Source organism: Pseudopipra pipra, chromosome 21 (genome assembly GCF_036250125.1).
Source record: "Pseudopipra pipra isolate bDixPip1 chromosome 21, bDixPip1.hap1, whole genome shotgun sequence".
In the NCBI taxonomy this organism is placed as follows: Eukaryota; Metazoa; Chordata; class Aves; order Passeriformes; family Pipridae; genus Pseudopipra; species Pseudopipra pipra.
Window position 1 is genome coordinate 10596349 of NC_087569.1, and position 26900 is coordinate 10623248.

The 26900-nt window shown below is 48.2% G+C and overlaps 1 protein-coding gene and 1 long non-coding RNA gene across 21 annotated transcripts in view; both read right to left on the reverse strand.

Moving 5' to 3' along the window:
* Positions 1 to 26900, reverse strand: part of MSI2 (musashi RNA binding protein 2) — a 223700-nt gene that overhangs the window by 98822 nt on the left and 97978 nt on the right. The window lies entirely within an intron of this gene.
* LOC135425637 (uncharacterized) lies at positions 22741 to 25768 on the reverse strand. The gene is made up of 3 exons (XR_010435680.1): positions 24199 to 25768; positions 23214 to 23336; positions 22741 to 22847 (listed from the first exon to the last, which is right to left on the reverse strand). It is a non-coding gene; the product is annotated as an uncharacterized LOC135425637 (long non-coding RNA).

Consider the following 26900-nt stretch of genomic DNA (forward strand, 5'->3'; position numbering starts at 1 on the left):
AGGGCTGTTTGGTCTAAACAGAACTCCGGCAGCTCCCAGCGCACGGGAGGCAAAAGCCATTTTCCCATTGCCACAAATTAATGATAAAACCAGGAGAAGACCAGTCCCTGACTTTGCTTTCACAACCTGCCTGGAAAGATGAGAGCTTTGCTCTGGCACTGAACACCCAGAGCTGGGAATGGGGATTTCCCTGGGCTTACAGCCCCTGCACATCCCTGCATCACCTGCACTACAGCGTGTTCAAGAGAGGAGAAATAACCTACATGAAGTACTTGCTCTGATTTCTGCTGTTCAGGGGTTTGGACTCTTCTTTACCTCTTAAAATACACCAGCTGGTCGTGATGAGAGAGCAGGAGCCCAAAGCCACTTGATGGAATGAGTCTTTTAAGGCTGCTCACGGCAGAAATCATCATTACAGTAACTGGCAGCAATCGGCGCCGCTGCCCCGGCACCCGCGGGCCTGGGGCTCCCAAACGAGGAGCACGGGACATGAACTGCCACTGTGACCCCTCAGGACCTGGGACACTCACTGTGTCAGCCTGGCCCCTCCATCTGAGCTCAATCAGGGCCCTCAGACAGGCTCCCAGGATGGGATTTTAATGTACCCCCTCCATTCCATTCCCTGCAGCTCCACCCCTTCCCACTCTCCTCCGGTCAGGCTCCTGAGCGTGCCATAATAAATGCTGGGAAAGGCAATCCTCCAGGAGAGCAGGCTATTAGGGCTGAATACAATATTAAAAAGAAAGCAATTAGCAGTGCTGCTGGGCTGGGCACAGTTCCTCTCCCACCCCGGCCCTCCCTGAGCTCTCGGATGCTGGTCCCGCTCTGCCCCGGTGTCATCCTGTTTGGAGAGGGACTGAATGCCCAGGAACGACAGGTATTGGTGGGTAAATTGAGTTTTACGCGTGTCAGCAACGCAAAATCTCATCAGCTTGACAGAGTCTCACCCAGGCATCTGCAACCAAGGTTCAGCTGCAGTTTTTAATTACCCCTGGACGGCACAGGGATTACAGGCGTAACCACCGTGCCCGGGATCCTGGAAGCACATTACTACTCTTTGAAAGTCTACTGCAGAAAAACAAGGGTTTCTGTTGTGAGGGGTTATTTTTTGTTGAAGTCATTCAACCTCCAGCAACTACTGACACCATCAAAGTGATTTCTGGGAGAAAGAAGTAATTTTCTTTAGTTTATAAATGAAAATTAAAGAAAAAAATCCTGCTCCCCTACGCTTATTATCTGTGCAACAGGGATCCAAGGCACAGGCAGAGGGATAACTGTCCAAACAAATGCAAGATGGCTGAATAACGCTTTACACATGAAAACGGCCCAAAGTTTCCCAAAGCTGCCATTTCCATCTGCCTCAGACCTGTGCCCATGGTGGGCACATGCACACATGCATGGCACATGTGTCTTTTCTCCTGTCTACCCCAGGCTCCCCAGTGCCCAGATCCTGCCTCCCTGCAAACTCTTCCTTTTCCCACCTTTTCACTCCTTTTTCTCTCCAGGCTCTGAAGAACAATCCCACCCTCCCTCCTCCCCCTCCACAGGGCCCAACAGCTGCCTTTGAACGGTTTGTTTGAAACCTCTTGGCTTCAAACACTTTTTATTTCTTGCCCAAAAGCTATTTGAATGGATTATGTCCCAGTGATGAATCTCTCCTAGAAACGCGACAAGAGCCTCTTGAATCATGGCAAACAGGCCCGGTAAATCAAACAAACGGCAAAAACGGGCAAAGAGAGGATTTGGGTGTTAAGAACAAGGTGACAGGTCCACACATCGATCCCTCCTGACTGACAAGATGTCCTCCCGAGATGGAAGATGGATATTTTTTAACTTTGCTTCCCTGACTCCACATTATTACACCAAAACAGCGTCAGATACAATAATTAAGCTGCGATCTCGGCGGATTGTTCACAGTGATAATTCCACCTTTGTAATTCAGCTTCAAATAAACCCCCTTTGTTCTGTCTTATTACACAGATTCTGGTATCATTCAAGTATATTAACTGTAGCCTATTACTGTCACACAAAAATGCTCCCTGAGCCATAGCAAAAGGCTCCCCAGACAAAACTTTATGTCATGTTAATCCAAGCTTTAATAACGATGAGGATATATAACTGTATTCTAAATTGTGCTTTGTTTCTGCATACGAAAACCAAAAAATATCAAAAGTGACAGAGGCAGCCTTCTTCCAACCCAGCACCAGCTCCTCGCTGGGATGGCTCTGCCTCCCTCCCTTCCCACTAAAAACAGTGGTGAGAAATTCCAGCCAAATCCCAGCTCGTGCCAAACCCGAGCCTAAGGCACAGAGGGAAAACTGGGCTGGTGGTGCTAAGTGCTGCGGCTGCTACTGCAACAGAAATTAATACCCTCTAAAATAGCACTTAAACAGGGATAATCAGTATTATGGAAATTGTACATGTTTAATTCTTGAGTGTCTGCTGAAAACATTGCGTGATGAAGGACTGTGGGAAGCAGAATGTTCATTTTGGAGCCAAGGCTTAAAATAGCCAAAAGGGATAAAAAAAATGGGGAAAGAAAAGGAAAGAAAGAAAAATAACCTGGAAACAAGCAACGAAAAGACTCACAAATTTATAATTGGGCACTTCCAAGTGCCAGCTGCAAGCTGGGAAACAGATTTGAGAGAAAGTGGAAGGGTCTGTCCCACCCAACAAGGTTGAGGCAAATGTTCTCTACAGTGTTTTGCTAACCCAGTTTTAAGTGCACTAGAAATTAGATTTATCCCCTCCCATAAGTTAGGTTACAGTGCTGATCTCGCAACCAGATCCACAGTGGGCTGGAGCCACCAGATTTTAACCTTGCTGTTCAGCTGGAGGACACGGGCCCTTTGGACTCCTCCTTGTCCTCATACTCTGCTCATTTTCTACTGCAATCCTCCCCATTTTCTTCTTGTAAAATTTGCTTCAGTGCAGTAAATTCAAAGCTAACCCAATGAGAAGTAAAAATAAATAGGATCAAAATAAGCAGGGAAGAGGAAAGAGGGAGCAGTGACTTGTTCCAGGTCAGAAGGTGACAAATCAGGGACAGAAGTAAAACCAACAGAGAGACCCTTGTGCAGGACTTTTCCTCTTCCCCAGCACCTTAAGGCCAGGAGAATATGGGGAATGGAAACAAGTATTTTATGTGATTTGTTCCTGACTTTGAAGACTTAACTCCCATAAAGGGTCATTTTGTAATGTCATAAAAATGTTACATTAAACTCACAACCCAGGTGAGATTTTACAGCTCTCCTCATCAGGAGCTCTGCAAAACGCTGTGTCCCAGGACCCAAAGCTGCTGTCCAGCAGGATGCAGCCCCTGCAGCTCCTCTCCAGCCCCAAAACCTGGGGAAACACTATTTCCCATTACTTTTTAAGCAATAAATTACTGAGGAAAAAAAAAAAGGCTGATTTCAGGAGCTGATGTATAGTTACTACGAATGGCTCCATCTGTCAGGTTCGGTGCTCCCTGGTCCCAGACAGTTTGTTTTACAGAGTCAGGCCCACTTCATCACTCCAAAGGTCAGATAAACCAGGAGAGTCAGAGGTTAAAGTTACCAGCACACACAGAGCTCGGTCACTGGTGTTACTGGGAGGTCAGAAGCAGCATGTGAAAGCAGGGAAGCTCAAAGAAAACAGGAGAGCAAGTCAGATGGATGTACTTTGGAAAATAAAAGAACACACCCAATACCCTGAGAAGTTACCTCCTCTCAGTTCCTCCTTCACTGGGACCCTGATGTTCCACAACTCACCATCTCCACATCAGAGGAGGCACCAAAAAATTCACCAGATCTTCAGTATAATACAGCAAAGGATTCATTAACCTGCTGACACTGCAGCTTCCTGGTTCCATATTTTGAAGCTCTTTTCTACGACATGTTTCAAAAATGAAAATGAACAGTCTTGTGTAAATCACAAGACTCCAGAAACTGGAGTATTCCGACAGGAAAAAAAAATATAAAAAAATCACTGAACAGCCTGAAACTCTTGATAAATTGTGAAATTTGGCAGCACCCATCTGACAATGTTTATTTTTTCCCCCCAAAGTTGTACTATGCTCAACATTAGATCAAAACAGTTTTCTTTGGCAGACACAGGTTCTGCTCTGCACTCCCCTTCTCCCTAACACACCATATGGACCATTCTTAATGAAATATATTTAGAAAGGGATAGTGAACCAGCTCAGCACTGGTTCTCTGCAAGTCAGGGACTAAAAAACATCGTGCATTTTTGGAACTATCACTTTTGATTTATAAGTCCTTAAAAGTGCCGTCAGTAAGCCCAGATTAAAATACCAAATAAAGCTTTAGTGATAGAAAATACACCCCCCTACACACACATAAATATATAAAGTAAAATTGCTGCTATTTTTACAAGCTGCCTTTACTAAGTAGCACAATATAAAGAGCCCAGTGAAATGAGAAAAACTGTCTTGGGCAGCTTCAATACAGAAGAGATAACAAGACAAGCATTCATGAAAAAGTGAGAGGTGTTTTCTTCTGCAGTGAGACAGGAAGGGCATTTCCAAGATTTCTAATATGCTCAGAGTAGGAGTACAATGCAAGGGTGTATCAAGCTGCAAAGGAAACAGTGACAGAGAGGGGTTATTTGGGGAGTGAACTGACGGGACATTTACTGGTGGATGGTCAAGGGGAGCTGGGGCCAAACCCCAGGGCAGGTCAGCTCAGCCTCCAGGAAGGCACTGGGCACCCAAACACAGAAGGGCAAAGGAGAGGCTTTTTTTAGAATGACCAAATTATCCTCCCAGAGCCCAGCAACTCCCTTGGGATTTCTATTGACTTAAAGGAAATCTGCCAGTAATCCCATCAGCAGCAAAAAGGCAGGAGCCTCCGCAGCACAACAGATCTTTTAAAGAGCAAAGTGCTTTTATTTTGGGAGAAAGATCAGTGTCAAGTCACTTTTAGTTTTGCATTGCCTCTCTCCCTCTTCTTTCCTCCTCCTGGAGCAAGAGGCAGGATGGACAGGCATTATCTAAAAAAAATCTTGCAGCGTAATGTCAAGATCGATATGTTGACCTAACAAGTAATGCCAGCTTTAGTAGTGTCTTAATGATGTGATCATTATCTCCTTACCTGAGTGCAGCAGCACTTAGCACGTGGGCCAGCAGGAAGGCTGAGGACTATGCAATGCAAAAGACCACAAACACTTCCATATACACACAGATTCCCTGCATTTGGTGTCTCTGGGGGGGGAAAAATTAGCTCCCCATGCTCCCGAACATCCACAATGGGCTCAATTAACCAGGCACAGCAGAACAGATACCACTGTCATAGAAGAGTTGTTGTGTCCCTCTGGGAAGTGCAGCCTTACAGGTCATTTGTTCCAAAGTCTCCCAGATTTGCTTCAGTGGCTTAGAGATGCCTGGAATTTGTACGGAGCACGGAGGCAGCAGGGAGAAGGAGGATGCCAGCCTGGAGCCCTCACTCTCTGACTGAACAGACCTGGACTGTATGACCCGGTGGGTTTGCTCTCCTTCATCCCATTTCCCTGGGAAATACTCAGTGTTTCTGCTAAGACACGATCACAGTATAAACCCTGTCCTGCCTGGCTGCTGTACCCAAGACAGCTTGGAAGACTCACACCTTCCAAAAACATTGGGTTTGCAATGAAATGGAGTCTTGGCCACATTTTAAAGTGTTTTACTTTACCCTCACAATCATCACAGATCAGTCAGGCCACCCATCACTCCTGGTGCCAGCCCTCTGCCCCAGCACAGCAACACTGGCCACTGGCACCATCAGTCTGAGGGCCTTGGAAATTCCCAAGGAGTGAGGTTGCAATTGTCCAACAATGCCAGAATTACACAGAAACCCCTGAGAACAGCCCCTTGCAGCTCTGCAAAGAGCCAACAGAGAGAAGAGCCATCCTCTGACCACGGGAGAATCCTCCTGTGGCAACTGCCTCCAGCAGCAGCTGCCGAACACAAACCAAAGGGCACAACCAGCATCAGAACAGCCCCTGTCCTGTCACCACCCTACAGCCCCCACCAGTCCTGCTGGTTTGCCTGCAAGTTTAATGTCCCTGAAAGGCTGAAAATTGTATCTGACACTGGAGCATCCATCCTGCCCTCTGGAGCATCCACCCATTCAGCACCGGCTCTGCCGCACACAGGAGGGTAACAAGGCAGTGTGGGTAAACACCTACAGCCTAGCAGGAACACAGGGGGGCTCTATCCATTAATAAGTGATTCCAAAGCACCCCAAAACTCCAGAGAAAACAATGTTCCCTCCTTGAAAACAGGAGCTGGAAGAAAATCCGTTCTCCACAGGTAGCTCTCGCTGGCCCCAGCAACAGCAAAGGCAGGACCACGTAAGCAGGAATCACAGAATCGTGGAATCACAGAACTGTTTGGGTTGGAAGGCACCTTAAAGATCATCTTGTTCCAACCTTCCACTAGATCGGGGAGGCAGCCCTGAAGTTGGCATTGAGATGTTGTGATTTGTCTGTCTCCAGGGACAGACCAGGCAGAGATGCCACTTAGACAAAGCACACATAAACAGATTTTGAGACTGAAATGTGTGATTTTTGGTCTAATTCCAAAAAACATACCTGGTGTGAAACACCTCTTTCAGTCGCCTGCTCTGGCTCTCCCTGGACAAGAGCAGATAAAGAGGCAATTTATCATCCAGCTGAAGGCTGTGCCACACACTGTCTGTCCTCCCTAAAGCTCCGTGAGCCCCACGGTTCCCAGGCTGACCTCCCTCCTGCACCATAGCAACATGAAATTAGCACACACACAACTGCTAAATGAATAATTTACTGATTTCATAAGAACCTGACTTGCAATTTATAGTTCTATTATCTTTCATATCCATGTCTTTACTCCTTTTGTAAAAAGGCTGCAATCAAGCTAAATAACATTTGAAAATCTAATAAGCACATCCAGACTCTGTGCTCCGGGGCAAGGACACAGAGCCTCGTGTGCCACCTCCCGTGGTCACCGTGGGCTGGTCCCCTGGTCCCCTGCACCAGGGGCACGGGGAGGTGGCGGGGCCAGCACCCCTTCCCCTCCCTCACAGGTGAACGTTCCTCCCTTCCCAGCAATTCAGGCCCAGTCAAGGAAGCTCCAAGCAGCATCCAGAAGTATCTCCATCTTCAATCTACCGCCTGTCATTTCCGAGCCTGCAGCCAGTGAAGGGCAGCGTGGTATGTTCGGCTGCAATGACAACCGGGCACAAAACACATCCAGAAAGGCTCCTCCACCACTATCAGAGATGCCCTTCCAGTGACTCAACCACTTCTTGTCACTCATCCTCAATTTAAAAGATATTTATAAAGACAGTATGACAAGAGATTTATTTACAGACTTATTCCTTTGGGTGGAACAGGTTAGGTTGTTGCTGCTGCAGGTCCCCAGCAGGACGGGTGTCCCCACTGGAGACACGCTGCACACACGGAGGGGCCGGAGATGCTGCAGATGCACCTTCCCAGCCCCTCACCCTGCAGAGAGGCAGCGGCTCAGAGAACTGACTGAACGTCCCCCGAGACGCCCTAACCAAACATGCCCAGAGAGCAGGACAGCTTTCCTTTGATTGCTTTGTTTTCCAGGCTCTATTCCTACCGGAGAGCTGCTCCCGGGGTTTGGAAATGACGAGCAGCGCAGCTATTAAAAACAGCCCTGCTGAAGGAGGTGGAGATTTTCAAAGATAACTTCCCATGAGGAGGGTGGGTACGAAGCCCAGAGAGGATGGGGGAGGCAAATGCACTTCCCTTGGAGCCTGGCCTCACCTGCACCTCCCAAAAACTCATCCCAAGTGCCTGGAGCCGGGAGCACAGGACAGCACAGGCGCGGTGCCGGCACGGCCCGATGCCAACCCGGCACAAACACCTTCTCCTGTGAGCCCACAGGCATCCAACAGGCAAATCACTTGGAGATTACATTTTAAAAAAAGATGAAAGAAAGGGATAGCACAATATTACTTACTTGGTGTTTATGATCTGAAACAAAAACAGGGAGGAAATTCTCTTTATCATTACACAGGAGCCCTGGGCTTTTTAACGTGAGCTGGGGCAAGACCCAGCAGCTGCAATCCCTGACCACTCACACTGCAATCCCCAGGGATGCTCCCGAGTGCTCAGAGGAGCAAAACAAGAGACTAAAGCTTGAATGGAAAAGGGTTGAAGTGGAAGAGCACAATATGGAAAAGACTAAAAGCTGTCTTGTATAACAGAACTGTCCAAACAACACTGCTCTCTGCCAGGTTCCTTCATTTCCTGAACAACTGTGTAAATCAGTCACCTGCCACAGGGAAAAGAACAGGGCTGGAGCAGGGACTGAGAAACCAGCCCACAAGAACATGGAAGACCAAATGACAAAAACTAAGGGGAAAAAATTCACAACAGTGACCTGAGACAGTGAAGTCTTCTGCAGACATCCTTACAAATAACATCAAATCAATAAACCAACCTGCAAACCTCTCACACCAGGTTGAACACAGGTTTAACCAGTGGCAAGAACACTTTGGCTTTTGCTGCATGACCTGGAGATCAGATTTTCAACAAAGGGATGCAGCTTCCCAAAGAGCTGCAAGTGAACAGAGTGAGGATAAAACAGCCATGAAGAAACTGAGGTGATAGATTTGGTGAGATCCTGGCCATCACAGAAGCAAGGTGCCAAACAAGCTCTCCACAGAACTAGAGAGGGTAAGAAAAGCCAACATCACCTCTCCAGGGGTACTCCAGGGGTTTTGGAAAGGCCACACGGTGAGGCTGCCTGAGGTGGGAGGAAGCTCAGCTCTGAAGCTCCTTCCAGCATGGTGATCCCAAAAGCCCAGGATAATTCCTATGGCCCAAGGGACCACAGGGGATTATGTGGTAAACACATCGACACGAGGCAGGATAATCATTAAATGTAATTACTTCTTTTTCAGCACCCTCAGAACACAGACACCCCCATCAAACACAAATAGATGGAGATAAATGCATAAAAAACTAAGCAACAGCCAAAAAAATCACAACTGTGCCGAGCTGCACTGAACACACCTTGCTGGTGTGTTATTTTTACTAATACAGTTGGGACTAAAATGCAAAATGTGTCAGATTCCAGGAACACAGGAATAGGAAGAAACAGTTCTGTTTAAAATCTCTCCTTCCTCTCCCTGTTTATTGTTCCCATCTCTGTTGCTGTCTCAAGCCCAGCTGGACAATAGCAAACAAAGGCTGGTTAAACCCTGTTCTTAGTGTTTTATTCCCCAAATGCCCATCACCTACCAGAGAGCAGAGATAAAAGTGAGGAGTTTGACCTGACCACACTCACAATGCAACTGCTTTCCCCATCTTCCAAACAACATAAAAAGGATGTCAGGAGAGCAGATGGATTGGAAGGGAATTTGGAAAACAACAGTAACAACAACAAAATGAAAACCAAGACCTAAAAGCTTTCTCCATCCAAACAAAGCTCTGATCCCCCTGGATTGCAGGGTGGGCATCACAGCGCTCCTGGCATCAGGGAGCAGGGCTCAGGCTGTCAGAAACACCCCCCTGCCAGCCAAAAAAACACTCAGAGGAATTCAGTGGCATGACAAGAGCAGAGCATTCGCCACAGACACTTCTGAGCACTCCACAAACATTAGGGCAGGGTTACATTAAATACTGGGAAAAAATTCTTCCCTGTGAAGGTGGTGAGCCCCTGGCACAGGTTTGCCCAGAGAATCCATGGATGTCCCATCCCTGGAAGAGTCCAAGGCCAGGCTGTGAAGGGCTGGGGGCTGCAGGAGGGGCTGCCTGATGTCTGTGGTGCCAGTTACCCACCCAGCCCTGTGCTGGCAGCATCGCTCCAACGAGGCTCCCGCAGCACGCCCGGTGCTCCTCTGGCCACCATGGAAAAGGAATCCCAGAAAATGGAGAATCCCTCGGCAATCCCTCTGAAAAGAACCGGTGTGCACATCCAGCACATCCAGGAGGAGAGCAGGTTGCCAGGAGGAGGGCAGGCTGCCATGGAGTGGCCACTCCAGCACAGCTCCTCTTCACCTCCACCCTGTCCCCACTCCACTGCCTGCCTTGGCTTCTCCCTCCTGCCCCACACCCACTCTGCTGTCCTGATCTGCACAGAATAACAGCACTTCCCTCTCCTCTTGGGCTTCTCCTAAATCATGAGTGCCACAAAAGGGATTAGAACAAAAGGTTAAATGAACAATGTGCAGAGAACTGCCTCGGTTTCTGACGGGGTTTAACCAGCATTTACAATGAACTCCTGCAGTCCCCCCAGGCCTGGGCTGGTATTTGCACCATCACCCCAACAGTGCTGCTCAGACTGCAGAGGCCCCAGCACCTCCCTCCTCTCTGGGGGAGACAGGAAGCTCATTCCACAGTGTCCTTCTGCCCCCTCGAGAGCTTGGTCCATTCCTGGAGGAGAAACCTCCTACAGCTGCTGCACAAGGTTTCTTAGTGTTCTCTTCTCTGAACAAATAAACAGAATTTTAAAAAGGGTTTCCAGTTTAATTACTTGTGTATTTGATCACAGCAGGCACAAAGCACAGCACACATGAAAGCAGCTCCACTCCTGACCAGCAGTGCTGAGAATGGTGGGGCAGAGGCTCCTGGAGCACCCAGAGACCCTCCAGCAGCCAGTCCCACCTGGGAGAACCTACACACCTCTGGTCCACCTGCAAATACCAACATTTGCCCTTCTCAATACCACTGAACCCTCCAGTGTCTGCAGCATGGGATGGTACCGGCTCTTCCACCAGGAGAAAGACCCCCAGAAAACACCCAAAAAGCAGAAAACAATGTTAATGAAACATACTCTAGTAACAGTCCAAATCACTATGTTATACAAGAGATACACAGCAGAATTTAAAGGAATTACTGTGTGGATTTAAAAAAAAAATAAATTACATAATGGAATTCTTTCATTTAAGAAGCTTCTTTGCAAAAACCAATTTCTTGCTGCTTTGATTCAATTCAAGATGTTCCAGAACATCCACATGCTGATCAAAACAAGATGTGGGGGTTTATAATCTTCAGAGATGCAGGGGATGGGGAAAGGGAAGGACATGCCACAGGCCTGGGCTGTGTTAACATGGAGCACGTTCCAGGGATGGATGGCTCATCCCATCCCTGCTCCATGAACACCTCCCTGCCAAGTCAGCTCCTTCCCCGGGCACCTCACACAGCCACAACACACAGGGTGTAGAACCTGCCTTCTCCAGCCCAGAAATTAGATTTCTGAGAAGAAATCCATCTCTTGCAGGGCCAGCACAGGGATGGAGAGGTGTCCTCATTAGATGCTCTTGTCATGCCAAGGAAGTAACTTCCCACACTGTGTAATGCTGGGGAAGAAGATGCAAATCACAACCTATAGCTCAGTGTGTTTCCAAGTGGCAAACAATTCCAGCTTGTTTGACAACTCCTCCTTAAGATGAAGCTAAACTGCCCTTTTGTGCCAATTAAAGACTCACCAGAACACAGTCTGAACCTGCATTATTGTTTAATAAAAAAGGAAAGAAACAATTTTCTTCCCTTTTAAAAAAAAGAGAAGCATCTTGCTAAGGACTCTTGTGACAGGAGGTTTTTTAGTTCATTAAGACTCTCCAGCTATAACAATGATAAAAGACAGTTGCTTTTCTAAGCAGATCAGAAAATGATCCTCCTTCCAAGGGCCCCACATCTATACTGCAAGCATCTCCCAATGGACAAGGTTTCCCAAACCCAGAGTTCCAGAGGTGCCACTATTCTGGAAATCAAAACAAGACAAAGCCACCAACACAGCTCAGTTCTTCCAACTATTCAGTGAAGAAAAACATCTACCAACAGTGAGGTGGGGGGTTGGTGTGGGGTTTGAGGTATTAATTAATGCTTCTTTACACCCAGCACTTTAAGAGGATGGATCTGAAGTCTGACAGATCTGAAGCAATCATAAAATTCCAACTAGAACAACCTTGGAAAAAACAAAACCGAACCCAAGAGTCACCACAGCCCCTCTGTACCCCACCAGCAGTGGACACACTGCAGTGCTGCCTCTACACTGGGCTTCTCAGAGGAAGCAGATTTAAGTGTCTTTGACATGTTGAGATGGTTTGTGCCTCGCCGTGAGCACAGCTGATGATGCCAAGAGTGGTTTTTCTCTGCCACTTTATATGAGGTTATTTCCATGCCTTTATTTTTTAAAATTGTTTCATTATGTTTGTCTAAAACACGCTCAGCACTCTGGAAAAACAAAAACAAGAAGAGAAACAAATCAAACTCTTCAATGTGTTTTGGAATTAAAGAAAAAAAAAAAAAAAGGTGGGAGAGAGGAGAGCAGCAGCAGCAGAAAGCAGCTGTCCAGAGCTGAGTTTTGGCAGATCTGCAGGTCATAAACCAGAGGAGATTCTCCTCAGCCTTCCCTTACTTCTTGTCACCCCTCAGGCACACCAGTCCTGCCCACAGGACCAGCTCCTCTCCCTGGAGCAGCATCCTCCCTGCAGGGCCATGGCAGAGCAGAGCCCGTGGGGCTGCCAGGGGACAGAGCCGAGCCGGGCTCCTCCTCGGCAGCACCTGCCCTTTGGTCAGGGTCAGTGAGAGCACAAAACAACATCTGGTAGATGAAAGAAAGACTGTTCAGTTCTTTCCCCTTTGGTACAGGGGCTGAGAGCAAAGGCAGCAGTTCAGGCACTGCCGAGGGAAGAGCAGGAAAGGGAAGCTGGATCAGGCTCTTCCCAGGCCCAATGGGAAGGGAAAAGAGAGAAAAACAGGTTTGCATGAGAAGGACACAACTAACCATGAGATTCCTGTTTGACTCCAGTTGTGCTCCCTCGAGCTAAGGCAGCTGAAGAAACAAACACACCAAAACCCCTCATCACCAAAAATCTGACAAACCCCCTTCCCAAACCGCCCGGTCCCTCGAAGCTCAGCAGCTTCCCCGACCAAACCACACCATCCAAGAGGGAAGGAGGGATTCCTCCCCTTCTGGAACTGCAAGGCACAGCCACCCAAAACCCATTCTCCCATTTTCCAGCACAGGTACCTCCCCAGTTCCCTGCACCCAGCTGGGCTTTCCGTGACCTCCCCACGCCGGTGCCGGCACACGGAGCCACGGCCTCCAGGCACAGCCTGGAATGTCTGGGTGTGCTGTGGACACACATCTATTATAGAGACACATAAATATGTAAAAATTCCTCTCCTATACAGAAAAGTGCCCCATCCTGAGGAATGTTTGTTTTGATTTCTTTCTGCTGTCAATGAATTTTGCTCATGGCAATGGTTTAAAGCTGGACAGATTCCACACAGAAGCTAACCAGAAGCATTTGTTTCTCAATAAAAGCCTCAATTGGGAACAGGCTACATAAAAAATAGTTTTAAAAGCGAGGGGGAAAAAAAAAAGAGAAAGAAAAAAGTCTTTACTCAGTCATGCAAGTCAAACACTGTAAAAGAGGAATGAAATATAAGTGTGAAAGTCCTGGAACATGTCAATGGAAGGGCTATCCTGTGTCTTACAGATATTCAGTGTCTTAAGCAACAGTCTATGCTATTCCTTTCACTTAGTGATAGTCTGAAACTTAATTTCAACCTCCAGGCTAAATCTATTCATCTTCCTTCCTTTGGTTCCCTTGTTGACTCTGTTCCTCAGTCAAACAATCCTCTGCAGGTGCTGAACCCTAAGACACTAGGGAGAGGCCCCACCCCGTTCTTCTGCCAGCCTAAACCACTCTTCCAGCTTCCTCCCTTTTCCCTCAACCATCTTAAAAGCTCTAACTTCCCAATTAGGATCTGTCTCTCCTAATGATCGTTGTGTAAAAGCACCAGCACCTCCCTTTCTTTCCCAGAAACAGCCCGTTCCCCTTCACACTCCAATCCTCCTCACAGCTTCTCCTAAAGCTATTTCTTTTAACGAGTCCCTTACGGTGTTTTAGTCCATTAATTTATCACACTCTCCTATTTCAGCCTTCACTGTCATTTCCAGCTGGTCCTGTGAGACCGTCGGATCCTCCTCCTCTGCACCAGCTCCGAGTCACCAGAGCCCCCAGCACTGGTACCCAGCTGGTGCCCCAGACACCCAGGGTCACTGCCCAGCCCTGCAGAGCTGCCAAAGATACTGTTTCCATTAAAAATGTATTTAAAGAAAAGTATCATAAAAGGAACAGCAGTTTCTAGGTTTGTACTGTGCCCCTCCCCTCCAAAAGCTCTGATGCCATCACTGCTCCCCAGCACCGACCTCTGAGCTGGGAAACAAAAACCCAGCAGTGAAATGTGAATGAAATGCAGAACATAAACAAACAGACTCAATGACATAAAATAAAATTATCGAGTTTTTGGATGTGATCCAAACTTAATAGCACAGAAGGAAGTTTACATTGAACTTGGGGATTTTTAACCTCAAGTGTCTGTTTAATTTAAAAAAAGCAGCTGCTGGCTACATACTTGGGCAGTACACTTTCACACAACACACACCCGCTTGCAAGAATCTCCTGAATTTAAATAAAAGTCAGACAACCACCATGAGAATGAAAAATCACCTTCCCAATCCCTAACTGCTCCCACACCAGCCAGGGAAGCCCTCCCAGGGGACATGGGCACCATGCACATGCTGCCTCCATCCCCTCCTGAATGTTTGACCCTGGCCACTGAAGAACTGTGCCTAGGGAGGTTTAGGTTGGATACTGGGAAAAATTTCTTCACCAAAAAGATTGTCAAGCACTGGAACAGGCTGCCCAGGGCAGTGGTGGGGTCCCCATCCCTGGGGGGATGTAACAGATGTGGCACTTGGGGACACAGGTCAGTGGTGGCCTTGGCAGTGCTGGGGGAACGGCTGGACTTGGAGAGCTTTCCCAGCCTGAACAATCCTATGATTCTAAGGGGGGGGAACAGCAGCCCCTGCCTGTGGCATCTCCCACCGACAGAGACAACACAGGAGACAACCAGCCAAGGCAACAGCTCCCTCTGGACATCCAGCTCCTCACTAGGAGACATCTGTGGACTTGGAGGGTGTGGGTTCAACCACTGTGCTGCTGCTGACTCCTCAAGTTTGCCTTCACAGTCAAGAGCTCAAAAGGACCTGGACCAAATCTAGACCTGGAGGCTGCTCCAGCCCGAGCACGGGCAGCGTGATCCGGGCAGGATCTGTGCCCCCAGCTCCAGCCCAGCACCTCCATGGGGACCACCCTCACCCTCCCTGCAGCCCCTTCCACTGGGCACAAGCCTGGGAGAGTGGGGAGGAGCCCAGCCATGCAAAGCTCAGGAATGCCTTAACCCTTCCTCGCCCTCCTCCAGGGACACGAGCACCACGGAGAAAAATCTGCTCCAAAACGGGTCATTTATTCCATACCCTTGTTATTTGCAGCTAAGTATAATGGAAAAAATTGACTGTTTGCTTGGTGCAATAGGGCATGACTCTTTACACAGAAATAATAGCTAAACAGTGATGGATTCTAAATCTCCATTACAGTGAAAGATTTGAAGGAGTAAAGCAGTTAGAAAAATAATTGGTTTTCTTGTTTAGCTTTAAAAAGCCTTTACACACTGCCAAATGGAGAGGACTTCTCACTTTACTTTGTTTTTTCCCTTTGGGGGGTGTTCTATTAACAGAGGGAATAAAAACAACCCCAACCTACTTAGGGAAAAAGGGAGGCCTTTGACCTTCACTGGGAATCCTGAAGGTCAAGGGCAGGAAAGCCCAGGAGATGCAGGACCTCAGCCCACACCTCCCATCCCAGACGTGCCAGGCACAGGAAGATGAACATGGCTTAGCACTCAGGTTTGGGCTTTTGGTCTTCTGGGGGCTTTTTGGATGAAACAAGTCATTACTACAGCAAACTGGGAATTTTTTAGGTTTTCAAGGAAAAGACTTAAGCACTCTCAGCCAGGCACCAAACCTGGCCAGGGAAACAAGTGTCCCTGTCCTGGTGGAAGAGATGGAGTCCGAGACCCCAGGAGATAGAATAGGATGACAGATGACTTATACAGCCAGGTCCAACCCAAAAATTAAGCCTTCCAGAAACTCTCATCCTAAAGTCAGGCTGGAAGACAAGCACCAGCTAACTGGAAATTGCACAACACTAACAATAACAACAGTGATGAGAACCACACAGGACTTCTCTATAATGACAAAAAGGCAGGTCTTTATGGGTTCTGAGCCCTCCAGGATCCTTTTGACTATTTCAAACACCAAAATGAGAGGCTTTGTTTTCTGAAGGCAGAGACCTTCCCCCTGAGCCCAGCTCCTCTGAGGCAGCTCTTTCAATTATTCAGCAGCCTGGTGATGAGGTCTGGTGCTGGAGGTGGCACCCACAGAGCAGGATGGGGATACAGCTGCCACTGACATTTGCAGCATCTCAGTGGAGCATCTCTGAGACTGGAGCCCATGGTTGGGGTGACCAAGGGGGTCCCCACTCTGCTTTAGGTCAGATTTACATGCAAAAGAGCAGCTGCTGGGAGCTATTCTGCTGTGGACTGCTCAGTAGTGACCCACTGTGGGTGCAGAGAGGGGAGAGCAGCGGGTGCAAAGCATCTATTGAGGCCCCATTAATTTTTCAGGGATTCTCAGGCTTTGGCCTTTACAAAACACGGCAGGAGGAGGGAAGGGGAAAAAGAGACTCCAGGCGGGAGCAGAGTCTCCCCCCAGCAGCCCTCTCCCCATCAAACAGCTCTGTCAAAGCAGAGAAATGAATAGAAGCTGGCCTGAACTCCTCGTGCTCCCTAATTAGAAGGGAAAAATCCCGGGTGGTGCTGGGAGGGAGCGGCAGCCCCTCGCTGGGGCACAGGCTCACCACACCACACACACACACAGAAGTTTCTCTCCGTGGTCCAATTGCTGGAAATTTATTCCAGTTGTAAACCATTAGGTGCCAATTTTTCAAATCAGCCTTACTATTCCATAGCACTGGCTGCCTAATAGACTCTGAAAAATCTTTTGCCGTCTCGCAGCCGAGCAAACGTTATCTAAAAACATCTTAATAAGGCTCTTGCTATTCTTTCACCTCGCTGCTCACAAAAGGGGAGACAGGGAAAGGCAGCCGAGGGGTGGCCAAGGGGAGCAGCAATGCCAGGGAGGAGGGACACGCTCTGCAGAGGAGCAGGGGTGACACAGGGTGACACAGGGTGGCACGGTGGGTGCTGGGGGCTGGCTGGGAGCAGTCCCTGTTGGGCTCTCAGGACACTCACGTGGTCACTGCTCAGCTGCGAGTTACAGCCAGAAATTATGGTCCAGTGAGTTACAGAAAACCAAAATCAGCATCAGTTCAATCTTAATATTCCTGGATTTCAGCAGCTCAAGGTCACACTGGGAGGGAGCAGAGTGGGGCTGTGAAGCTCAGCTCCAGCCACAGGACATCCCACTCCCCAGTGCTCTGCTCTGAGGGGCAGCTTGGCCAAAAGGTCTCCAAAGTTTTCACTGGAGCTGTTGTTTAGGAAAGTTTTAGATCTGCTACACAAAAAAAGCCACATTATACAGGGTGGAATGCTGGCCAGCAATAACCTTGGCTAACTCAAAGGCCTGTGCTCAGGATGGAGGAAAAAGATCCAATATCCTATCTCCAGCTATCTGAAAATTCAGATTATATGTCTAATGCACCTCAGCATTTTCTCTAGTTATCCCTGAGGCAACCGATAGCCTGCATCTTCTCTATTTGTGTTTAAATAAAAGCAAATATTCCTACTGGATTCCTTTACAAATTCCTGCACACAACTTAAAGAAATAAACGTCTCATTCCAAAGCCCACTCCCAGGCTCAGCCTATCCTCCCTGCCTTGCACACTGTTTATATTTAATTGCCTCGGAAAACAATGCCAGGTGGGTCAGGGAAGGGGTTCAACCTTCTTTTGTGGCAAGTTCTCGTGGCTGTACAGAGCAGCACACACAGAGCAGGAGCTCCCGAACGTGCTCCTGCACCAGCACCGCGGCTGAACGCTCTTTGAAGAACGCACGGAGAGCAGAAAGCACTCAGCTCTGATCCAACTTTTATAACCAGGACTCAAAGCCCCAAATGGAGGGGGGGGTGGGGGGAAATTAGGCTTATAATGTTAATGCTGCCAGATTTACGTTCTGTGTTAATAGAACATCTCTGTGCTCAGGAGGAGCCGGAGCCGCGCGCGATAATCAACACTTGCACAATATCCACTTGACTGTGTGAATATCCCAACTCCGCTCCTGTGAGCAGCTTACAGGAATTACAAAGGCTGAGCTACCGAGGAGAGAAAGGATTACGGAGGGCCACAGTTCACTCCACTTCTGCATAAACAAAATATGACCTTGATTAAATTAATAATCAAACTTAACGCTCCCGCTGAACCGCTGCCGGAGAGCGGCGCGGGCCGCAGAGATAACACCCGCGACGCTCCAGCCCCAGTGGACAAATGGACACCCTCAAGGCCTTCCATCTCCAAAGAGCCTAAACAGCCGCTTAGCAGGATTAATTTTTAATAACTCAGCACTTTGTTTTTTATGTACTTATTAAAATTTAAGACACCGAGCCAGTGACCCCTGTAATTTTTCAATTGTTCCAACCACGAAGCCTGGGCTGGGTAATTACGCCGGAACAGCTGTTGGAGACGACCTTGCGATCAGTGGGGAAAAGTGATGCAATACCATCGGTTTACTGAGCTCCACAACGCTCTCTCCTCCTCCCTACCCCCTTATCATTTTAAATAAGTTCATGAGTTAATTACACAGAATAATTCAGAGGGTTATTTGGGAAAACAAACCCTCTTGATAGACTAATAAATGACAGCCGCAGCTACACGCACATGGGGTACTTGCAAACTTCACCTTCACCATGAAACAACCGTTATTCCTGTGCCAGCCCTCCTCTCCAAGAACCCTGGAGATCCAAATGCTGCCACAAGGAAAAGCAGCAGAACTGTGGCTATAGGGACCAGCTCCCAGCACTTGGGGAGGGACCTGAAGAATTCTGTCAGGGTGAAAATAAAAGCTGGGCCTGTGCAGAGCCAGCAGGAACCAAAGAACTGTGCAGCAACTGCTGCAGTTACTGAAGCATCTGGAAACAGCCACATGTTCTCCAGAGGTATCGACCTCCAGCAGCTTCTGCACTGTCATCAGGAAGAGGGAGAAAACAATTCCTAGAAAAACAGCTAAGAGGAATTCTCATCTCCAGGCAAAGAGAACAAATCACTGAAACACAGCAGAAGCTGAGAGATGGAAAGGCAAAAGAACAGGTAATTACTGAATTCATAAATAACATGTTATGTGTCTATTTACCATGGTCAGTTGGGGACAAGGAACAGAGACATGGGAACCCTTAATGAAGCTGCTCCCACCCAGCCCTGGCCAGCCCTGTGAAAGCCTTTTCTCTGCTTGCCAGCCTAACTCCAGTCACCACCACCACTGCTCATAAAAGGATTTACACACATTTTCTTTCCTATCAGATGCACCAAGGGCTTAGACACCTTATGGAGGAGCTGCTGGATTTTAAGATGCCCCCTTAAACTGTTTATGCCACCTCACTGCTGAGCCTGACACAGACTTTCCCTTCCCCACTGTGTCCTGCCACCCTCACCCCACCAGTCCAACCCTCTCAGCCCAGCTGCTGGGTACCAAGTCAAATAAAAATGATTTGGTCTCCAAAAAGATTTCTTTATTGGGTTTTGGTCCATACACCTGCAGTGGCTGACAGCACATCACCCCTGTCCTCCTCCAACAGCTGCACCCCAGCCATGTCCCACCAGCCCACACCACGCTCCTGGGAAAGGTAAAAATACCTCTGAATCCACAAAGACCACTGAGAAAGGTGTTCCAAACACAGGAGGCAATGGGAACAGGCAGCTCTGTGTATCTGAGAGCAAAGAGGAGCACAAGGCAATGCCCAGCCCCTGGTACCAACGCGCTCCAATCACATTGGTTTCTTCTCTCCACAAACAAGCCTCATAAAAACCAAAAATCCTCCATCAAGAGCTTGAAAGCGATGATTTCCAAAGCAGTTAACAGCTGGGCTAATGATGGGGACCAGCCATGTGGGAAAGTGTTGGGAAAAGGCAGGTCTTGCTCGGACCTAGGACATGGAGGCACCCAGGCTGCCTCATTCCCAGCTTCCCACATCCCCAGCTTCCTGCACCACCAGCATGGGCAGCCACCAACAAGAAAATAAACTGCATCTGTTGGAAATATGCACAAAACAATTAAAGGTAAACTGAGCTTCCTCTGAAAAATCAAACAAAACACGGTGCTCACAATCCCCAGAGCATTCCCGGACACATTCCGAGACCAGTATTTTCACAGTGGAACTTTTGCTGGAGCAAGCACCCAAAACCAGGGGGGGTGGTCTCTCCCTAAATTGCTCCCTCCCCAGTATCTGTGCACTTAGGAGTCAAATATACTTAAAACATGAGGAGAGCAAAATGAACTTAATAGCCAAGTGCTGCAATCACTAGTCTGAACATCCGACCTTGAAGTTTTCCATTAAATGAGAAAGAAGAATCCCTTTTCTGATGGAGCTGCTGCAAACCCCACTTCCCCTCTGCAGACAGCAGAGCACAAACACACGGCAGCACTGCAAAGGCCTCAGGGTTTGCTTCCACCAAAAATAGCAATTGTCAACAGACACAGCAAATTTCAGCATCATGAGCTGTTACGGATTTCTATTAAAAATTAATCTGTATTTGCCATTATTACATAGGAATTATCACCACGTGTAAAGCCCAACATCAGAGGCACAGCCAGGCCGGGGGGGGAGGGAGTGCTCCCCACGCCCGCCCGCGGCTCCGGCGCCTTCCCTGAACTTCCCACCGAGTTCAGCGGCAGCGAAGCGAGTGGCCTTTCCTCTGCAGCTTTTTTTTTTTTTTGAGCTATGCATTAGCAGATGTTCTTTTCTCTTTCCTTTTTTTTGTTATTTTTGGGGGTAGGGGTGGTAATAAAGCAGAACTAAGTACTTCCAGCACGCAGCACACAGCAGCTCAACCCAGCTCCTCGTCTGCCCTCGCTGCAGCCCCACAGAGGAACACGTGTGTTTATACTGGAACAAATGCATACAAATGTTAGTGTATTTTTTTTTTCAAATGTGACTTGTTTAAAAAATTATATCCTTCCAGGAGGGTGAATTCTCCTTTTCTTCACTGTCCTGCATACAAATACACCAAACAGCAGAAACTCTCGTTCATCTGCTTTGCTCAGGTTCACACGACGCTGAGCATTCAATGTCCATCAGGGCTACTCACAGTTGGGGTCTCGCAAGAACTCACTGATACATGATGTGCATTTAAATTTTAGGGTGCTGAACCCAAAAGCAAGGTTGTGTGAGGTATGAAGGGAGCTGAGGTGAAGCTACATTCAGTTATTTTCAAGCACTTCCAAGTAACTCTCCTGCAATTTGCAGTGGGACACACATTACCAGTAAACGTGTGCTCAGCGTCCCCCACAGCTCAAGTGCTTGTTAAAGAGGAGATGAGAGAGAAAAAAAGGCCTTTTAAAAATGCAGCTGTAAAATCCAAAGCAGACAGGCTGAAGGGTGAGCTCTGAGCAAACGAGGTTGATCCCAGAGCAAGGGGAGCTCCTTCATCGTGGGCAGCACTGACCCACCAGTTCCAGGTCCTGCTCTCAACCCACGGCCAGAGAGGTCCAGGCAGGGCCAAAGCTCCTCTCCAGAACCCGGGTATGTCACTGCAGTGATGCCAGAGGGAGCACAGATGCCCCGGTCACCTCTGCTGTCCCTCAGCCCTGCCAGTGCTGTCAGAGGACAGGCTTGGGCTGCACGAGGCTCTGACTGCTGACAACCAGACAAAATCCCAATTGGGAGATAAGCAAAAAGCACCTAAAACCACTTAAACCCAGTCCCCAACAGGGGGTCGAGTGACAGGGCAGTGTGAGGTGGGGACTGAGCCAGAGCCCGCTGCCGGATGCACGGACAGGATCAGGAATTCCTTCGAGTGCACTAAACAGACAATTATCAACTCAAAACAGCTCTAATGAGGAGGAAGGGTCATATTTAAGAGGTCTTGTTGTGTCCCACTTTGCATCAAGGTTTTCCCACAGAACTGACTGAAGGCAGGATACTGCTGGAAACATTCAGTCTTTGTCTCCCCATCCCACCTCCCTGGCACACAAACCCTTGGCGGGAGCCCGGCAGGAACCAGCCCTGAGCACGGCGCTTGGCTCTGCAGCACCCAGAGAGCAGGAGAGCTTCTCTGTTTGCTTTAGGAAGAGCAGACAGATGTGACTCAGAGGAAACAGTAGCCAAACCCTGGCTGGTGGCTCGCCCCACACACGCCAGCAGATCCGCAGCCAGGAGCGGTGAGCGCGGCCCAGCCACTGGCTGCCCTCCAGGGAAATTCATGGAAAGGCAGAGAGGGGACATGGGGACACTTCAGCACGAGTCCTTGGAAGGGGGAAAAAAGCTCCCCACCCTTCCTGTACCTGTGTTACTCAGGCAAGGCACATCACCTGGGTACTGTGAGGGATAATCTGCTGGGGTGCTTCGAGCCGGGCCCGACTGCTCCTGGTGCCACCCTGTGACAGCCCCGTGCAGAGCTGGGCTGACCTCACCAGCCTGCTCAGCCTGGCCCTCCAGAGCATGAGTCACCTCTGGAGACACTGCACTTGTTAAAAGAGAGGACAGCAAAGAACAGGGGAAGCCAGAAAGCATCACTCATCCCCTCTGCCCAAAGCACGTTAGCATGAGATGAAAAGCCCTCTTCTCAGCAAATCCACGAATAACAAAGGGTGCTCAGGTGACAGAAAGAACAACAAAAAGGCCTAGGATGTCACTGCTGAGGAATCCAGAATGCCTACTCCAGGCTTGCACATATCAAACCCTCGAGATCCATCTGAAAACAGTATTTTACAGGAAAACAGTGACATGTCTAACAAAGGCAATTTATTTGGGGAGCTTTTCAGATACCTCTAGGCTGGTACATTCAAGATGCTGCTTGGTACCCTTTGTCACAGGGCCTGGATGCAGCTGCCTGGAAGAGGAGACATCATTACCCACCTCTGGAAATTGGGGCTTCACCACTTACACTCAACACCTCTCTGTTTCAAAATACACGTCAACACTCTCTACCCCCAGTTAATATTCACATCCAAATACTTCATCATCTCCAATGCTTTGCTACAGTTAAGGTAGTGACCCTTCAACCTGATTCCACAGGTGGGAAACTGAGGCAGAGAAGAAATAAATTACTTGCTCTAAGTCCCAGAGAAAAATCCGTAACAGTGTTGGGACTTGAATCCAAATATTTTTCTAACTGCCAAGCACTTCCAAGCTCTCAGCTGGCCCTTGGGACCATTCCTCTTACCATCTGCACAAGTGAGGACAAACAAGCAAGTACCTTTTTTGCTTTGAGGCCGTGTAACAATGATGCATCACTCCCCAAAGAATGCTTCCCAACCTTGAAATGACCAGAAAGCTCCTCACCAGCTGCCTCACATACTTATTCTTGCCTCCATTTATTCTGCAAAAAAAAGTTGTATTTAAAAGAGGTTTATTTTTTCCAAATGCACTTGGAGACACAGCTTAACTGTCAAAGGGATCAAGAGCAAAAGCTCCTGTACCTCCATTAAACTGCAACTCCTCAACAATTCTGGCAATCTGCTCTGAGGGCTCCTGACAAGGGGCACACATAAAACACTCAATCCCATATGCTTTTAAATCACCCAGAAGCAGCACGTTTCTGTGACACTGCTCCTCCTCCTCCACTAACCAGATTTAAGTGGTAATTCCATAGGAAGGGTGATTATCACTAAAGTTTTAATGAGTTGCCATCTGCACCTTGCACTTCATAAAGAGAGAGCGTTCCACTACCATGCTGTCCAGGAACATAAAATGTAGCAACAAAGCATTACAAGGTGATCTGAAGTAATACTTCCCTTCCCTCAAAATTAATGGCTTGAACTTGGCAAAGCAATAGGCAGCAGAGAAGGAAACGAGGACCACATGTGGAGTCCCAGGAAACCTATGAGAAGGCTTTATTTAGCATCATCAAGACTCATGGCCCTTCTTTGGCTGACACTAAGCTTCAAAATAAAATTATTAAGCATTAACAAACACAATAAATCTCGTATCCCTCAGAGATGGAAACTGTGCACTGAGTTATCAGAACATGCTCAGCAGACTGGCTACAGAAAACGCAATAAACTCATGGAAAAGAGCCTCGCTCGGGTTTGTGGTCAACAAAAGCCAGGCCTTTTGTCCCTTCAAAGCTCACCAAGTCGTACATCACCCAGCCTGGCACGTTTGCTCCTGAAGTATCTCGACTGTTGCAGTTGTCTCAAAGGATTTAGAGAACTAGGAGCCAACAAGGAATTTTTCATTACCAACGTGGAGAGCAGAAATCAATGGTCCCCCGCAGCCATGTCATTTCAATGGGGGAAGGGAGGGAGAAGAACTCCTGACAATCCACTGATTGCAGGCAGGCTGCCAAGCCATGGCACACACCAACTTCTGCTTGCTGCAGCTCACAAATGATGTGCAGGGTAACAATAAATCCCCCCCCTGGAATGGAGCATCACAATAGCTTTGCTTACTCGTACTCTTGAACGTGCACACCAACAGGAGCCACAAGGGAAAAGAACAGCAGTGGTGACATGTTCTTTTCAGGAGAGCTGGAAATCACCTGGATTGTCCCAAGAGCATGTCCATCTGAAGGGTGACAGGTTCCCCACCAGCCACGGGCAGCAGAGCAGCCAAAGGCACAGCTCTTCACAGCCCAACAGATATAAAACTGTCAATTATTACAAGTAATTCCTGCTTTCAAGGAAAAGCAGAGACAGGATTGTTTCCACTTGCCCACCAGGAGGAAAAGAAGGAAGAGAGGGGAGCACTAAGCTTGGAGAAAAAATACTGGAGCAGCCCAAACTCATCCAAGTGAGCAAGAGTCAATCCTCTGTTAGGATTACATAAAACCTGTTGCATGTTAATATATGCTGCCTCCATTCTCCAAACAGTTTATGAACACTGTAATTTTCCTTACTAAAACACTGTCTAATAGCACCAATCCCCCCTTCTAATTATAGATGTCTCTTTATGCATGATAATCTTTATACAATTAAGCCCACTTAAAAGAATAAATGATTAAATAAAAAAGTGTTTAAAGAATACATAAGGTTGTGATAAAAAAATGACAAAAGCACAAGAGATTGAAAACTAAAGCAGAAATTCCACCTCTAAGTGTGTACTACTGAGGGAAACAGCAGCTTCAGCTTTCAAACCCAAACTGGGAGCCCAAAATTGAAACATTAAAATAAAATCACTGTTCCATTAAAATAAAACCAAAACCAGAAAGAAACCACAACTGCCCTTACAGCAACTCTCTGTGGAAAGACATAAATCTCTCCTCAATATGCTCTTTGGTTTCATCACAAGCGCAAGAAGCACCCTCACAAAATGTTACTAAACTTAATTTCTAATTTAGGCAAAAGGGCCTTTAGGTACAAATACATTCAGGCAGAGAGTCAGCATTTGTGAGGAGGCTGGAATTCCACAATGAACCTGCACCCTGGAGCACACCACTGCGACCTCCCAGCCCAGTGACAGGACTCACCCTCCAACATAGCTTCTCCTGCCCTCTCTGCAACAGGAAAACTCGAGCTTACCCCAGTGCTGGGTCATCCTCTCTATGTGAATCCCTCCTAAAATCCACTGTTATTCCCACAGGTGCTGGCTTTTATGGCTAAAAGTGCCATCCATCAAATGGCACTGTTCTGTACTACTCTGCTGATTATTTCCATTGCAGAAACACCACTTATAGGTCAGGCCTGAATATGCAAGTGACTGTGGAAGTAAAAACCAAAACCATCAGCCCTGCCTGATAGGTCCTAGAATTAAATTGATTATAAGCAGATAACAAACAGCATAGCCCTCAGTGCTGGACACACAATCCCAAAGGAAACAGTCCCCAGACACATTTCTTCTTTTTAATTTGCTTTTTAAATGTATATTAAAAAAAAAAAAATCACAACCTTGTCCCGCAGGGAGAGCTGCCCCTGCCCTGCCCCAGCAGGGTAGTGGGTTTAAGCACACACATCACCTTCTCTTCCCAGAGATATGTGTGTATATATGTATGTGTGTGTACATACATAGAGACACTGCAGACAGGCTGTACACTCGGGGGGGCAGTGGCTGCCAAGGCTATAAATAGAAGGGCCTATTTTTAAGTTGACCATCGCTTAGCACAGCCCGACTTCCTCCCCTTCTGCTCCCACTGTCATTGCTCTGGTTCACGTCCTTACTCAGCTCCAGAGCAGAGCAGGCAGCAAACACCTCCGAGTTAACTGCCTGGATCCCGCCTTTCTTTCCCTCTGGAATCTCCTGCTGCCTCCCCGAGCAGCTCCCTCCACCCCAAGCCTTTCACTGAACACCAGCCCACAAAAGCCCAGCTCAGAGAAGGGCTGGAGCCGTTTGTGGAGGTCCCACAGCCTCCCACAGCAGCAGGGAGGCTGTGAGGAACACGAGAGCTCCCTCTGCCCTGTAAGCACACTGCTGCCCTGCTGCACAGCCCCTGAACAAAAGAGAAGTTTGGATTTATTGTTTGGTAGAACCACTCATAAGAGGGATTCCCCCCTCCATCCACATTGCAGCGAATATTATATAAAACTTGAAAGAAATTCAACTCCAGCTTTTATTTACCACTGTGCATATGGGCCAATGGCTGTGGCAGGCGACCAAGTTTGCTGTCAGGCTGGCCAAGTTTGCTTTCATTGCCTCACCACTGCTGTGTGTCTCGCCCGAGAACAGCGGCTGCTCCCGGGCGATGGCAGCAGTTGGATGAGGGCTGTGCTGCTCTGCCTGTCCAGCTGGATGGCACCTCGGGAGGCCCCGGTAGGGAGGCAGCTCCCTGCCAAGGCACCGCCGAGCTCCCCACGGCCACCGAAGGGGTGACAGTGACAGTCCCACCCACGGCCCGCAGCACCCGCCCGGGGAAGGGCTGGGGGAGAAACTGTTCAAGAACCTTCTGAAATGCTGCCCGGGGTTGATGCACCTGGGGTTTCTCTTGGGATGGCTGGATGCTTGTAAAAGA